At 47.2% G+C, this 16108-nt stretch overlaps 1 long non-coding RNA gene across 2 annotated transcripts; it reads right to left on the bottom strand.

Annotated features, from left to right (window-relative positions):
* Positions 1-4332: 4332 nt before the first annotated feature.
* On the bottom strand, positions 4333-8395 carry LOC106978449 (uncharacterized). 2 transcript variants are annotated; one of them, XR_008290431.1, is made up of 6 exons: positions 8158-8395; positions 6484-6566; positions 6270-6367; positions 5742-5963; positions 5480-5522; positions 4333-5016 (listed from the first exon to the last, which is right to left on the bottom strand). It is a non-coding gene; the product is annotated as an uncharacterized LOC106978449 (long non-coding RNA). The 2 variants fall into 2 exon arrangements; XR_008290430.1 differs by having other exon boundaries at positions 5480-5963.
* Between the last annotated feature and the right edge of the window lie 7713 nt (positions 8396-16108).

Genomic DNA, 16108 nt, shown 5'->3' with positions numbered 1-16108 from the left:
CAAAACCAGATCCCCCAGAGTCCTCCCAACTCCCAGTGAGAAGGGCACGGGCTTTAGGAAATTGGCAGACTTAGCTTTGAACCCTGGCTTCTTTGGCCAGGTCCCCTAAGTAGAGGCTCCCCTCTCTGAGCCTCAGTGTCCTTTTCTATACACAGAGGATGGTTAAGCCAACTCTGGAGGCGTGCAGTTAGAACTGAATGAGAAAATATATACGTCATGTTGATCTCCAGAAGGTGCTCAGTAAATGTTTTCTTCCTGTTCCCACCCAACCCTGTAAATATTGTGGAACTTGACTTTTGAAAAATCCACACCCATTTATTTATTCCGCAAACATTCACTCCTACCTGTTTATCCCCAGATTTATGCTGTTACATTCATTCATCTCTCCATCTGCCTGTCCGTCCTCCTCCTATCCATCCGTTCACTCATCCACACATTCATTCCCTGAAATACTGATTGAACGCTGACTGTCTGCTGGGTTCCAAAGATGGGAAAACTAAGGTCCTTGCTCTCAAGTAGCTCACAATCTGGGTTCAGCATATGCTGTTGAGTGTCCTGTCACAACCAGACGTACAAAGCCTCGCTCAGTCAAGTTTAATTCACTAAGTTGACAACTCTGTTATTAAAGTAGCTTTTCCCCAAGGTTTTTTCTCACTTAGTAGCGAGGTACTATGGTTAAACCCTTAGTTTAACCTCTCATCATGTTCAAATCTGTGTTGTTGAAGTAAATCCACAGTCAACATTTGTCTATAGCCCACTCATTTTGTTTGAACCATATGGCCCAGGCAACCTGCTCAGACCACCTCTGGGCTGTCACGTAGATTTCTTAGAGAGCAGAGCCAAACCCTAGGCAGGCACAGCTGCCTTTGCTACCTGGGTAACGTGATTTCTCCAGGAGTGCTCACCTCATCTAATTGGTGTAAGTGGTGAGCAATTAATGACTTGGAACCTCTTTGAAGGCACTATAAAGAAAAGGCCGGGCACCTAAGATTGAAGTGAACCAGAGGTTGCCGTAACGATGATGAATTGTTTCTCCTAGAAGGTTTCTGTTGTTGCATTTTTTTTTAAAGGAGCTAGGTAGCATCTCTCAACCATGATGACACATCACCAGGGTAAGGGTGGGAGAAGGTAGGGATTCTCTTTGCAGTTGGTGATGTCTGATAGATGCTGGAAGGGGGAAGTGTCATGAGTCATTTCTCAGGAGATGTGGGCAGTGCCGGGCACTTAAGTGTCTCTTAAACCAACGAAAGAACGTTTTTCAGAGTGGAGTAGAATGAATCTGGGTTTTGGAATGAGATCGATGTAGCTCAGTATCTTGAACTTGGGCATCTACACAGCTCCACCTTGCTCAGCTTTGATTTCCCTGCCTCTTAAATAGAGATGAGTATAGAGATCATCTTTCAGAGCTACCATACAGTCAATGAGGTAACATAGTGTTTGCAGCTATGCCCCCAGTGACTGACCTGGGCCTGGCACGTTATAGGAGTGCATCAAATGCTGTTCTTTTGCCCCTTGAGCACTCATGTAAGGCATTCCATTAGAAAAAAGGCTCCCTCCCTAAGAGGTTTTGCTAATCTCCATATCCCCTAGATGAGTTTCCGATTTACAGTAGGTGCTTAATAAATCTCAAATAAAGATGACCCAGTTTTCTTTGCTTTCCTTCTCTGGGGTAGATTAATGATATCAATGGCCCCAATTCTTCATACGTGCGCGCGCGCACACACACACACACACACACACACACCCCCCATTCTATCCATGCCCTTAGCCATGTGTCCGCACTTCCTTGCACTAAAGAACCATTTACTTGGCTCTGAGGCTCAATCCGTGACATGTTTCGGCCAATGGGATGTTACCTGTGACACATACAGAGGTTTGAAAAGACATTGGCACATCTCTGCTCCTGCTCTTGCTTAATTCTGTTGCCATGAGAAGATGCTCGAGCTGGCCTGGTAGATGGTGAGAAGCACACAGACAAGAGTTTGGTCACCCAACAGCCATCTGGCCACCAGTCATGAGAGTGAACTGAGTCACGGCCAGCATTTCCCAGACAAGCCCAGCCTAAACCACAGACCCACAGGCTTGTGAACGAAATTAATGTTTATTGTTTTCAGCAACAGATTTTTCAGGTATCTTGTTACATAGCATTATTGTGGCAATAAATAGCTGATACGGCCCTCCCCAGTTAGTATCTGGGATGTATCTTAAACAGCGGCCGGGTGAAATGATGAAGCACTTCCTGTCATTTTTTTTTAAATTGTGCCTGGGAAAATATTTGGTCAGGAGGAGGCTGGCATTAATTGCTTAAATGATTTTTAAGCCTTATGAATTGGAAAGTCCCAGCCATCCCAGTTGGGCTGTTTCTCGCATGGAGTGTGGTCAGCTGGAATAATAATATTAATGATATTAAAATCTTACCTCCACAATGCACTTTAAGACTCACAAAACCCTCCCTACTTCTGATAGGCGAGGTGACTCAGGCAGGGTCACACAGCTAATGAATGTTGGAGAACTCTTAATACAAGGTATATTCATTTTCTATGGTGGCTGTAGCAAACTATACCGCAACTATAGTGACCTAAAACAACACAAATTTATTATCTTACTGTTCTTTAGGTTAGAAGTCTGACAGGGTCTCAAAATTGCGGTGTCAGGAGGACTGCGATTTTTTTTCTGGAGAATCTAGGAATAAATCTGTTCCCTTGATTTTTCCAGCTTCTAGAGACTACCCATGTCTCTTGGTCTGTGGCCGCTTTCCTCCGTCTTCAAAGCCAGCAATGTTGCGTCCCTCTGAACATTCATTTATAGTCATAGCTCTCTGACTGACTGTAGTCTGGAAAGTTCCTCCACTTTTAAGGATTCGCATGACTAGACTGGGTTCACCTGGATAATCCAGCATTCTCTCCCTGTGTCAAGGTCCTTCACCTTAATTACATTTGCAAAGTCCCATCTGCATGTAAAGTGATATATTCACAGGTTCCAGCGGTGAGGGTGTGGACATCTTTGCAGGATGTGCCATACAAAGGGTCATTTCCAGTGACTTAACTCATCAGGCTTTGGCAGGTTATTGACCACCCCCCCCCCCCACCTTTCTCCTGCTTCTTTTTCTTCTTCTTTTTTTTTTTCCTGGACAACTATAGTTCTATAGCTCCACTGGTTACGAAATCAGCGTTTGGCCAAGCAGAGAGAAATGCTAAACACTTTCCCCAAAATAGATCTTGAGGCAGAGTTGCATTTGAGTACTTTGAGTCCAAGGTATTTTAGATTCCTGTAAAATCACTTATTGTTAGCTACAGACACCTTTCTGATTAAAATGGTCCAAAGGGTGTGTTCCTTCAGCATTTACTGCTTACTCATCTCTGTTGGTGCAAAGAGACCAGATCCTGTAGGAGAAACGGATGTGTTTTATGGCGGGGTAGCAGCAGCAGAAATTACTTCATGCAAATGAAGCTTGGCAGTGTGACTTCATGAATAAGAAATGAACCAGTGCCTCCTCTCCCCACAGGCAATATTGCGCACTGGGAAATTAATTGTGGCATTCATTGGGTGGCCCCGGCTTCTCTCTCAGGGTTTCAGGCAGACACAAAGATGCTTCCCTTCACCCAACTGGATGTAAAACATCTATGTCCTTTACAGCTTTGCTCCATATTGTAAGTGAACAATGGGCGGGTCTCAAGTCTAAAAGCTTCTAAAGACCGTTAAGGACTTGAGAGCTCGGGGTGGAAGTCAATATGGCACTGAGCCACACACAGTGGCCATGAGTTCAGATCACCTCTGAGTTGACCTAAGACGTCCTGGCTCTTTGGAATGACGGTCTCCTTAGTGGTTTAGTGCATGGTCCCAGGAGCCAAAGTAACTGCGTTCAAATCCCTGCTTTGTGCCTCTCTAGCTACGTGGCCTTTGGCAAGACACTTAATCAGTCTGTGCCTCAGTTTCCCTATCTACCGATTAGACCTTATAATAACATTTACCTCATAGGGTTGTTGTGAGGGTCAAATAAGTAAATGGGAAGAAAGCACTTAGAACAAAGCCAAAGAACTCTACTGACACCAGGCCATGGAAGTGCCAGATAATGTTACTTCAGCTAAAATTGAAATGAATGGTTGGTGATCTTTGCTGCTGATGGTCTAGATGTTCACAGTGTCATCAAGATCAAATAGAAAAACAAGACTAAGAATGAGAAGTCTTGGGTTCCAGCCCCACCTGTTGGTCCCCAAATGTCTGGATAATTCATTTACCTTACTCAGTCTCTGTCTTCTCATCTGTTGGATGAGGTAATAATTGTTCCAGTTATATGTCACCACGTAACAAATCACCTCCAAAGTCAGTGACTTAAAATAACAACCATTTTATTATAATTTATAATTTTGTGGGTTAGGAACTCGGGCAGGGCTCAGCTGAGTGATTCTTCTGCTCCATATGGCATCGTGTGGAGTAAGGTCACTTGTGGGATTCAACCAGCGATGAGTTGACCTGGAGGGTAGAAGATGGTTTCACCCAACGTACGGGGCCTTGGCTGGAGAGATGCCTCGAAGGCTGGGCTCAGGTGGAACTCTGAGCTGGAGCACCTACATCGGGCTGCATCAGCATGGTGGCTTGAGGGTTTGAAGTCCGATGCTCCCAGAGACAGTGTTCCGAATGACAGAGGATGGGAACTGCCAGCTTCATAAGGCCTGGCTTTGGGAACCGGCACAGTGTCACTTCTGCCATATTCTATCAGAGTGGAAATAGAGCCCACTCAGATTCAAGGGGATGGGACGTAGACTTCGCCTCTGGATGGGCAGTGTGTCAAAGAATTTGCCATCTTCAATCTTCGAGGTGATTCTGGCCTTATGATCATGGCGTGTGGACACCAAGTACTGTGCTAACATGGTGCGTGTGAAAGGGAGCTATCTGTTGTCTTTTTCGAAGGTCTCTCCTTGGCTCATGATGGTGATGTACGCAGAAGAGCTTCAAGGCTTTGATCCCACTGTGTTACAGAAATCTGGAACTTCCAACATGTCAAAGACTCCAAGCCTGTTGGAGGAGGCAAAGTAAATGTCATAGCTATGTAAAACTTGAATGCGCTGCCTTTGTGAGGAAGTGAGCGTCCTGTCACTGAAGGTATTAGGGCCAAGCTAAATGACCACTTCTTGAGGATTTTCAAAGTGGTCTGGTGTGAACGGTGAAGCTATATGACATGTGAGGTAGACTTCGGGGATGAGAGTTTATGAATCTTCAGTTTCTGGGGGAAGCCTCTGGGTCTTGTTCTCTCAGTCTAGAGTGCTAGGATGAAGACAGTTCAGAGCGACTCACAGGGCTTTGTGACTACACCCAGTGGGTCCCGGGCCAGAAGCAAAACCCGCCTCTGCAGATGGTCCCCACCACCGACTTGGGAGACAGGGAAAGGGAGTCAGCATCTTGAGCAGATACTGGGGGATGGGGAGCAGGCTGTGCTACGCATGTTATACGCATGATCTCATTAGATCCTCACGCTTACCTTGAAAGATGGTGGTGTTCTCCTGATTTCTTAGATCTGGAAACTGAGGCACAGAGAGGTTAAACTCCTTGCCATGGAGTTCAGGACTCATCCCCAGCCCTGTAGGCCTCCCAAACCCAGCCTCTTCCCACTTCTACATTCCACTCCCGTCAGTGGGAATACACTGTGCTCACTGGGCTTCCTTTGGTGGCCCATGACAGAGACGCCATTAGGATGGCATTGGGTAACAGGGGGCGTTTAATGGAAGGTAGTAGATAAGCACCTAGACCAAGTAAACCCCAGGGAGGGTAAAAGAGCAGCTGAGCTTAAGGAACTCAGTAGCCATGCCTGGGACAGCCAGTAAGTCTCTTTCAGTAGCTCCTGCCTTGGTTTCTCTCGGCCTGTTGGCAGAATTCTTCTTTCGTGCCACAGGCTGACCTTATTTAGGTGGCAGACAGCATGGCCACTAACCACTCACGAGATTTCTTACATCCAGCTGTAGATCCTGTGGGTGTTTGTTTCAGAGAGAGTGTGTAAAGGAAAACAGACTGAGTCACTTAATCCCCGCTTTTAAAAAATCCCAAGGAAGGGAGGAATTCATTGGTTCAGCTTGGGTCAGGTGTCCCCAGTGGACAGATTAACCATGGCTTAGGGTGGGTGGGAGGGTCCCTGTAAGACTAGGATGGAATGGGCAGGCCGGGAGAAGAAGGAAGACTAGCGCTGGTCGGCAAGGCTGGAAATGACCACTGTATCTTTTAGATGGGAGTCATTCCTACAGCTCATGGCAGGACCAAAGAGCCATAAATCACACCTCACTTCCAAGTTCAGCCTGTAGGAAGCCCCACCTTCCATAATGAGAAGGCAGTCTGCCTAGATGTGTCTTAGACCAGCTTCTCTAGGATACAGAGCCTGAAGCAAAGATGAAGATTTGGATGCTTCATTTGGGGGCTGCCAACCCAGGCCACGAAGGTGAGACAAAAGGAAAATGAGGTGAGAGGATGCGAAACAACGCTGTGGTGTCTTACCTTGATGGCTGTTGTCTCACAAAGAGCCGTGGAGAAACACCCAGGTCACCACACAAGATCTCTTGGCTTGGCGCATGGGGATTCTGTGAACGGGCAGCAAGAGGAGACTGTGGTGAAATAGTCCATGGAGAGAAGAAAAGAAGGGGAGGATGTGGCCAGCATGCCCCAGTGGGAGTTCACTGTTCTTAATGACTGTGTCCCCCAGTGCCGTCAGCAGCCTCTGGGATGTCAGTTCTCACACCAGGCTGCATAGTATTTCATCCAAGTCTAGAAGAGGTCAGAGGAGCCAGGACCTCTGGGCAGGTGGCTGGGAAGGGCCCCCACTCCTAGGACTTATAAGAGGTTTGGCAGAATCACGTGGGCCCAAGTGAGGCACAGCAGCAGCCAAGGGAGAGTGAGAAGCCTTGAGAAGGCCTTTGGGACCGTTCATAAGATTTATGTCCCAAGGACTTTGGGAAGTGACTGGATTTCTCTGAGCCTCAGTGTCCTCAACTGTAAAATGGGTTTGATAGTACCCACCCATCTTCCAGATCAGAAATCGTATCAGTTCCAGATGAGTGTGGTGCCCAGCACCTAGCCAGCACGAAGCACAGAGCGACTATTATCTGTAGGGTTATGAGTGGGTCCGCTCTGGTGACGTTAGCATGGCTGCATTCCCTGGGGGGAAAACCATTGAGTTTTGATAAAAACTCTTGAGCTATGGGAATGCAAGCTGGTGCAGCCACTCTGGAAAACGGTGTGGAGGCTCCTCAAAAAACTAAAAATAGAACTACCCTACGACCCAGCAATTGCACTACTAGGCATTTATCCAAGGGATACAGGTGTGCTGTTTCGAAGGGACACATGCACCCCCATGGTTATAGCAGCACTGTCAACAATAGCCAAAGTATGGAAACAGCCCAAATGTCCATCGATGGATGAATGGATAAAGAAGATGTGGGATATATATACAATGGAGTATTACTTGGCAGTCAAAAAGAATGAAATCTTGCCATTTGCAGCTACGTGGATGGAACTGGAGGGTATTATGCTAAGTGAAATTAGTCAGAGAAAGACAAAAATCATATGACTTCACTCATATGGGGACTTTAAGAGACAAAACAGATGAACATAAGAGAAGGGAAGCAAAAAGAATATAAAAACAGGGAGGGGGACTAAACATAAGAGACTCTTGAATATGGAGAACAAACAGAGGGTTACTGGAGGGGTTGTGGGAGGGGGAGATGGGCTAAATGGGTAAGGGGCACTAAGGAATCTACTCCTGGAATCATTGTTGCACTATCTGCTAACTAATTTGGATGTAAATTAAAAAAAAAAAAACAATAAAATGAAAAAAATAAAAATACATAAAAATTAAAAAAAAAAAAACTCTTGAGCTAGAATATTGGGTGGATTCACAGATCTGAGAGAGAGATGAAAAGAGGAGGAAAATGCCGTCCAGAAAAGAAATGCGTAAAGTACCTGTCCATTGCTCACTCCTCACATAGGATCTACTGCGTATTTTGTGGGGATCACTGCAAAATGGACACCCATGGCCCCTCGTTTAAAAATTGTTAAGAATTTGAAGTTGGCAGAAGCAGAGCACTAAACCAAGCATGGACCCTTCTGAACGCAGAGCCCTATGCAACTATATAGGTCACACGCCCACGACACCATCCCCATCCCCACACTTACACATTGTCACCGTGAAGCATATACTGCTGTGGGCCAGAACTTGGCAATGATCCCTTTTCCCTAGCAACGTCTCTCCCTGCCTGTGCCCGCTTGATGGGGTCTTGGAAGCATCCTAGAAGGGGGAGAGATTTGGAGCGGATTGAAAATGCCTCTACCTGAGCCCTGATGGTGTCATCAGCGAGTCAATGTATAATGTAGCGTTTAAGGGCAAATATAGAACATATACGTATATATAGATTTTTTCTGTTGATGCGATTCTATGTACTTACAGGAGTGTTGCCATGGTGATTGGCAGGGCCAGCTGTTGTTTCGTTTCCCCCAAAGAATTGTATGGTAATGATGGCCCCCTGGAGAGTTCCCCTGGGGCAAGGAATGATATTAAAAATCTGCAAATCAATGAACAGGTAGTGTGTAGAACCTCATTGTCATTAGTTGTAATTAACAGGATTTTACAGCACATTGATGAGAAGTGGCCAACTTGGGATAGAAATGTAGAGAGTGGACTGCTTTTAGAGCCTGAGTGTGAATCTTTATTGTCACTTAATAGCTGTGTCACTGAATTCCTCGGAGCCTCAGTTTCCTCATTTAGAAAATTGGGATCATTGTGCCAAACTGTGGGGGCATTCAAATTAAGGTATGTGAAACACTTAGCTCAGTTTCCGGAATATTGTGGACATGTATTACATGGTTGCTCTGATGGTGATATTAATGATAATAATTAATAATAATAGTGCAACTTCCATTTATCGAGGAATCCCACCTATTGTCCTAATGTTTACCTACATTGTTTCATTTAATTTTTATAAGCAACCCTATCAGGTGAGTAAATTGTCATCTTCATTTTATAGATGAGGACACAGAAAGGTTAAGAGACTTGCCTGAGGTTACATAGCTAGTAAATGACAATGTCAGGATTCAGACCTCTGAGGTCTAACTATAGAACCCAAGCTCTTAAGTGCTATATACAGTGTCCCTGGGATAAGGATTAATAAAGACATGAAACCCGAAAAATACTGGGAGCTATGCGGTCTTCTAGATTTCAAGTTGGTTCTGGAAGATGGGTCCTTGATGAAATAGGAATACATTTCTTTCTGTAGCAAAGGCAGTGGTGAGGCAAGATTGGGGGAGAGGTGTGTTTGAATAAGGGTCTACTGGTGGGGACTGCTCTGTGGACCAGCCTTGCTCAGTCTCAGGGGTTCAGAGATCTCTTCCTAGGACTGTCTCACCCATTCCCCTGGAGCTGTAGCAGCTCCTACCCTGATCTGAATTATGGGTCAGGATCAGAGTCAGGATCAGTGCGTTGACTCACTGACTACCCCCTCCAACGGACCTTCCTCCCCAGGGCTCTGGGGCTGATGATCTTCGTCTTCCTCCGAGCTAAACAAAAACAAATAAGTATTCAAGCACAAAACCAGACTTCTCTCTAGTCCGATCTGGTTCCTCAAATCTGGCAGGTAACTCCTCTCCCCAAGGCCTCTGCACTCGTCGCTCTTACTTTCTGAGCTGCTCGCTCCAGCCCTCACCCCTAGTCCCACTCGTCGTGGGACAGATACCTGATCATCCTTCATATCTGAGGGAAATATTTCTTCCTCAGGGAAGCCTTCCCTGACTACCCCCGATCCCAGGCTATGCTAAGTCCTCCTGTTATACACTCTTACAGCCACCTGTCTGCCTTTTGTATCGTTTATGAAAACTTTAATTAACTATGAGAGTAATGATTTGATTAAGATCTGTCTCTCTTAGTAAATCTTTTATTACTCTTGTATCCCTTAATGCTTATAACAATGACTGACTCTGAATTTGCTGAATAAATAGATGAACGGATATAACCTCCAAAGTCCCCCCATCTGCACTGGGGGGAAAGCTTGTGCCTCGCAAGGGGAAAACGTCATAGCTTTTCCGGCTTCCTCAATATTTGGCGGGATGGCTGTGGTCCTACCAAGTGTTCAAGAGAAAACAAAACAGAGTCATTACATAGCAGGTCAGCATGGGAAGGAAGAGAAGAAAGTAAAATTCCTAAGCATGCATTGCAGTTCGAATTTAGTCCTCAAAACCCCTGAAATACAGGGGAAATGATTTGCATTTGACAAATGAGGAAACAAAAAAAAGAACAGAGCATTAATTAGGGCAAATTAGTCCTTACTCTGCACTCCAGTGCTCTGTCCTGTAAAATGAGGATAGAGATAGGTGGCTGGGACAACCCTTGAGATCCCTTTCAACCTGGGGGTGCCTGAATGGCTGAGTCGGTTAATCGTCCAACTCTTGATTTCAGCTCAGGTCATGATCTCATGGTTCGTGGATTCAAGCCCCCCATCTGACTCTGCACTGACAGTGTGGAACCTGCTTGGGATCCTCTCCCTCCCTCCCTCTCTCTCTCTCTCTCTCTCTCTCTCTCTCTCTGCTCCTCCCCTGCTCATACATTCTCTCTCTCTCTCTCCAAAACTTAAAAAAGGATCCCTTTCAACTTGGTCCTTCTGACTGAAGTTTAGCCTCCTGATGTCCATCTGTGTATGTGTGTGTGTCTGTAAGTACACAAAATCATCTGGAACAGGAACGTTGTCATTAGCACGAGTGCAGGGGCTGCAAATTCTCAGAGGAGCACCCAGCCTTAGATAATTACATCCCAACGTTTGGACAGGAGTGTCCCTGTCCTGTGCACCCTGGGGAGGCTGGAATATCTTGTTCAGCTTTTATACTATGCCATAGGAAGGATTATAAAGGGATTAGATGCAAATGCATTTAAGATTTGGCTGAATCAGGCTTGTATTTCCAGCACTGATAGTGGGATATTTATTCAGCCCAGGATCATAGGATGCTTCTCCTAGCTTTTTCCTGCTGAGCTGTGATAAATGATAATGCAATCAGCAGAAGCAAGATGGGAAGGTAATCAGTTGTCCCACCTTCTTTTTGCTGGTTCTTTGGATTTCACCAATGTCTACCCCCTTAAGCCACTGATTTGCCATGCCTAGAACTCTAAGGAAGAAATGGAATTTTATGCTGGAGGCTGATCAGTTGAACCCTTGATATTTGCTGGAATTGCTTTCATCTTGCCCAAAACATTCAGCCGGAAATGTTATGAGCTGGATCTTGCAGGGACCCATCCCAAAGGATGGGTCTGGGTCTCTCCTCCTTCCCCAGGGTATTAAAGGACTATCTGGTGGTTTTAGTTCCTTGACTTTTGTAGGCGCAGACAGACTGTCCAATGAGACTGGAAAGCCAGAGGCCATTTTACAAGTTGGGGATATACCAGAAGGACACTTGCAATGGAAAACAGGGACCAGAGAAGGTATTCAGGGAGAGGAAGCTCTCCAGTGAAAGGAAGATACAGTGAGAGGAAGAAATCCAGGGATTGGGGTTGGTCCATGAGGAAATGAGGAAAAACCCTTTTAGGAAGTAATACTAACCAATCCACCTACAGCTCTGTGTGCCAGGCACTGCTCTAAGCACATTATGTGCATGAACCCACCGAACCCCGCAGTTACCCTATGAGTTTGGTACCATTCGTGTCTAATTTAAACATGAGGAAACTGAGGCATAAAGAGGTGGGAGCCAGTGCTCTTCACAGATTGGCTAGCCTTGCCCTCTGATAATGGCAGTGATGATTAGAACCATGATGATATTAGCAATGGTGGCTACAATTCACTACTGACCAATAGCCCAGCTCTGGGCTAAGTCCTATCTCAGGTGACCCGAGCACACACCTCAGGAGGTTGTACCTATTTTTATCCCAAATCGTGCAGGGGAGGAAGAAGGTGGGAGGTGGTCAATTGGGCTTCCAGAGGTGACAGAACAGCACCAGCCATTAGGCCCAGGACCATCTCGGTCCAACCCATTTTTCATCACTGCACATCACCTTTTGCATTGACACCCTGCCCAGTGAGGACGATCCTGTCATTTTCTCACCAAAGAGCACCGAGAAGTGGGCAGCTCTTCTCTTCCTGGCTTGTCGGGGTAGCATCTCTTGAGTTTTCTTTGGCAACTGTGTCCTAGGCACATGGAGAAAAGAATATGAAGAATAAAGGTGGGGGGTGCCTGGGTAGCTCGGTCAGTTAAGCATCTGACTTCGGCTCAGGTCGTTATCTCCCGGTCTGTGAGTTGGAGCCCCGCATCGGGCTCTGTGCCGACAGCTCAGAGCCCGGAGCCTGCTTCGGATTCTGTGTCTCCCTCTCTCTCTGCCCCTCCCCTCCTCACGCTCTCTCTCTCTCTCTCAAAAATAAATAATGAACATTAAAAAAGTGTTTTAAAAGAAGAGTAAAGGTGGGTGCTGGGGCAGAGGACTCGGAATTATCAGGGTAGGAAGACCAGCTCTTTATTTTTCTTTATAAACTCCAAAAAAGCTGGGATTGGGCTCTGTTTATTTGCATGTGATGTGCTTTATCATGCACAATGTGTGTGTTCACACGCCCCATCTTGGTGGGTCCGCACCGCAAGGCTCTGGGACACTTGTTTATTAATCTTGGTTTGTGGCCAAGGGACAGGTCCAGGAGGCTTGGTCAGGGTCTCACACCAGGAAATGGCAAAACCTGTCCCTCTGCCCATATTTCCCGAGGCCGAGTCTGTGGGTCTTGTCAGGCTGTGGCCCCAGGATGCTTGAACTGGGTCCCAGGGCGGGGCTTAAAAAGTGAGGAAGGTCTGATTTCACTGACACGAAATATCCAGAACAGGCAAATGTAGAAATAGAAAGTCGATTCATGGTTGCCCAGAGTTGGGGAAGAATGGGGGGAAAGGAGTGACTGCTTGTGGACATGGGGGGTTTTTTTTGGCGGGCTTAAGAATGTTCTAAAGTTGATTATGGTGATGGTTGCCCAACTCTGAACGTATTAAAAACCACTTAGTTGTGCACTTTAATTGGATGAATTGTGTGAGCAAGATGTATCAATAGAGCTGCTATTATCTAAACAAACTTGAGGAAGGCATTTGGGGGGGTGAGGAAAAGCAAAGGCAAGTGCGTGAGAAGTGCCGGGCTGGGGACGGGAGCTTGTTCCGGCAGCCTTTCTGGTCCATAAAACTTGTGCAAGCAGAGGCTGCTGACTTCTCATCAAACAACTGCTATTTCTCTGCCAGTCTCCGTCACCCTTCTGTTTGGACCTGGGAGGTGATGCAGGAGGGGATCGCTGCCCTCATCGCCCAGGCATCAGTGCCCTGAGGACCACCCCATAGGGCCTCTGCCTTTGCTGGGGCCCTGGAGAGCCCAGCAGCCTCGTCCTGGCCTCAGGCCTTGCCATCTGGCCCAGGCTTTCCCTTCTGACCCCGGGCACTTTGCACATCCAACCCAGACTGAAAAACAAAGTCCTATCCAAAAACTGCATTTGCCAAATAGGAGTGGATGTAGCCAGTAACAACACATTCTGATGTCTAATGGCCAGAATTCTGCACGCTGTCCTCTGGGGTCCCTGCCTAATGCCTTTTGTACCCCAGCCCAGTCTTTGACATAGCTCCGCCTGGACAGATTCCAAAGGAAATAGACAAACTCTGTTGTCCTTCCCACCAGGAAACTACTCTGTTCCCTGGGGATCTCTCCACCCAGAAGTTTCTGTTGGGACGCTTAGGTGCCCTTCCTGAGGGTGGGAGGAAGGTGGGGGTGTCTGGTCAATGCTGAGAGATGGGGGCCGCAGGGAGGGGGTGAGTGGTACTTTGCAGACTCCTCTGACTTTGTCTCCAGGGAAAATAGCCTCTTTCATTCGCTGTAACTGAAACCCATAGCTGGCAGCTTCCCTTCTTGGGCAGCCGCTGGGCGCAGACGCTGGGACTTAATTAGAGATGAAGGCGGAGGGAAATCTGAGAAGGGAAGGAAGCTATGGGAAGTGGTACGTATGGAGGGGCCAACTGCCAAGAGGTCCAAGTGTCTGGGGAGCCAGAAGAGAGGCTTCGCCAGGGAGCGGGGGGGGGGGGGGGGGGGGGGGGAACAAGGAAAGAGAGTCCCGTCCCCTGATGGTAGGCTAACATCACGCGGTGACTGTAACGCATTCACATTTTATTTAAATTCTTAGAGTAGAAACTCAATTCCCTAGGATGGGGCAAAATGGCTAATTTGAATTTCTAGGTAGCTCAGGCACAAACCACTTTTCTGTTTCAAGCTTTGCAGGAAAAGAGTTTGGAGGTAGCCTCTGTCTCCTCCTTGTCTGTCCTGGGTGGCTTTCTAGCAATATGTCTCAGTGTCGCTATCCCACGCACCTTCACAGGCATGCCCACCAAATTGCGATCAGATCCACAAGTAAAGTTGGCTTTTGCAGCCACAGAATACACGTCCTGTTTCCACTGGTCTGGGCGTTGTGACGACGAGGGCGCACAAGCTGCTGTGGATAAGAAGCAGAAAGTTACTTCTCACGATTGACTTGAAAGATGTGAGAACTTGGCTTGGATCATATGTAGGAGAGCACAGAAAGGCCACTAAAGAACTCCACTCACACAAGTGTGACAGCTGGGCACTTTTATAGAAAGGGTGAAACTTGGTTCTGTTGCAGCGGCAGCGACGTGATTATCGCCAACTCGGTTCGTGGTGCTTCACGTCTTTTTATTGCTCAAGAGCGTGTCATCCGCAGCTTTTGTACTTGAAGGGGTGTTATTCTCAACCAAAAAAAGTTGCGCCCCAGTAGGGTCAAGGAGCAGGTAGAATGCGTAATGACCCTATTAATTGCAGCGGCCGTTTGTATGGAAAACCGTGTGGTGGGGGTGAGTGTCCCCCAGGGAAGGCCTCTGGGTTCTCAAATCGCAGAGTGGTGGCACCCTGATGTGGCTGATGTGCTCTTGTCATTGAGCAGCAGGGTGTCTCCATGAAAGGGACGGATGGGCGTTCCTGGGCCGGATGGGGCTCCGGTGGACCGGCCGGTGCACAGTGATGCACACACAGTATGCGTGCCCTGCCCCCACACTCCCATTATTTTGTTTCTTTTGTGGCCAGTTGTTATGGGTAGAATCGCATCCCCCAAGAAGATAGATTGAGGTTCTAACTCTCACTGCCTCAGAATGCAACCTTATTTGGAAATAGGGTCCTCACAAGATGCAACTCGTTCAAATGAGGCCACATTGGAATGGAATGGGCCCCTGATCCAATATGACCCGTGTCCTTATAAGAAGAGGAGAGACAGACACATGGAGAGCAGACCGCCATGGGATGATGGAGGCGGAGATCAGAGTGGGGCAGGCTGCCAGCCAAGGAATGACAGGGATTGCCGGCCGCCCCCAGAAGCCAGGAACAGGCAAAGAAGGATCCCACCCAGAGTCCCAGAGTGAGCATAGCCTGCTGACACCTTGATTTTGGATTTCTGGCCTCCAGAACTGTAAAACGATGCACGTTGCTTTATTTTTTTTTTAATTTTCGTTTGTTTGTTTTTGTTTTTATTTATTTGAGAGACAGAGAGAGCACGAAAGAACACGGGAGTGTGCACAAGCAGGGGAGGGGCAGAGAGAGAAAGACACAGAATCCAAAGCAGGCTCCAGGCTCTGAGCTGTCAGCACAGAGCCCGATGCAGGGCTCAAACCCACAAATCGTGAGATCGTGGCCTGAGTCGAAGTCGGACGCTCAACCGACTGAGCCACCCAGGAGCCCCAATAAATGTTGTTTTAAGCCACCCAGTTTGTGTACCTTGTCACGGTAGCCCTAGAATGCTAATACGCCAACCCCCACCATGCCCCGCCATTGTAGCCTGACGTGTATTTTTTCTTTAAAAATGCTAATACCTGCATCGAGGGCAGCATCCAGGCCCACAGGCCTGCGGGCCGTTCTTCCTCCTCAAGATGCTTTTGCAGTGCTCTGTTCCAGGCCCTGTTGTGTTTGTCTCTAGGGTGCCTATAGCGGGGGAAATCCTAATTTGCCCATTTTCAAGCTTCAAGGTGGGACTGTTGTCCTCAGAACCTTACTTTTACAGACATTTTGGGTGAAATTATTTGCCAACCACCCAGCTCAGATCTTCCCATCAGGCCACAAGAGTCACTCAGGTATGGCTCCCAC

Source organism: Acinonyx jubatus, chromosome D1, assembly GCF_027475565.1.
Source record: "Acinonyx jubatus isolate Ajub_Pintada_27869175 chromosome D1, VMU_Ajub_asm_v1.0, whole genome shotgun sequence".
In the NCBI taxonomy this organism is placed as follows: Eukaryota; Metazoa; Chordata; class Mammalia; order Carnivora; family Felidae; genus Acinonyx; species Acinonyx jubatus.
Note: the sequence above shows the minus strand (reverse complement) of the source record. Positions and strands in the feature narration are given on the sequence as shown.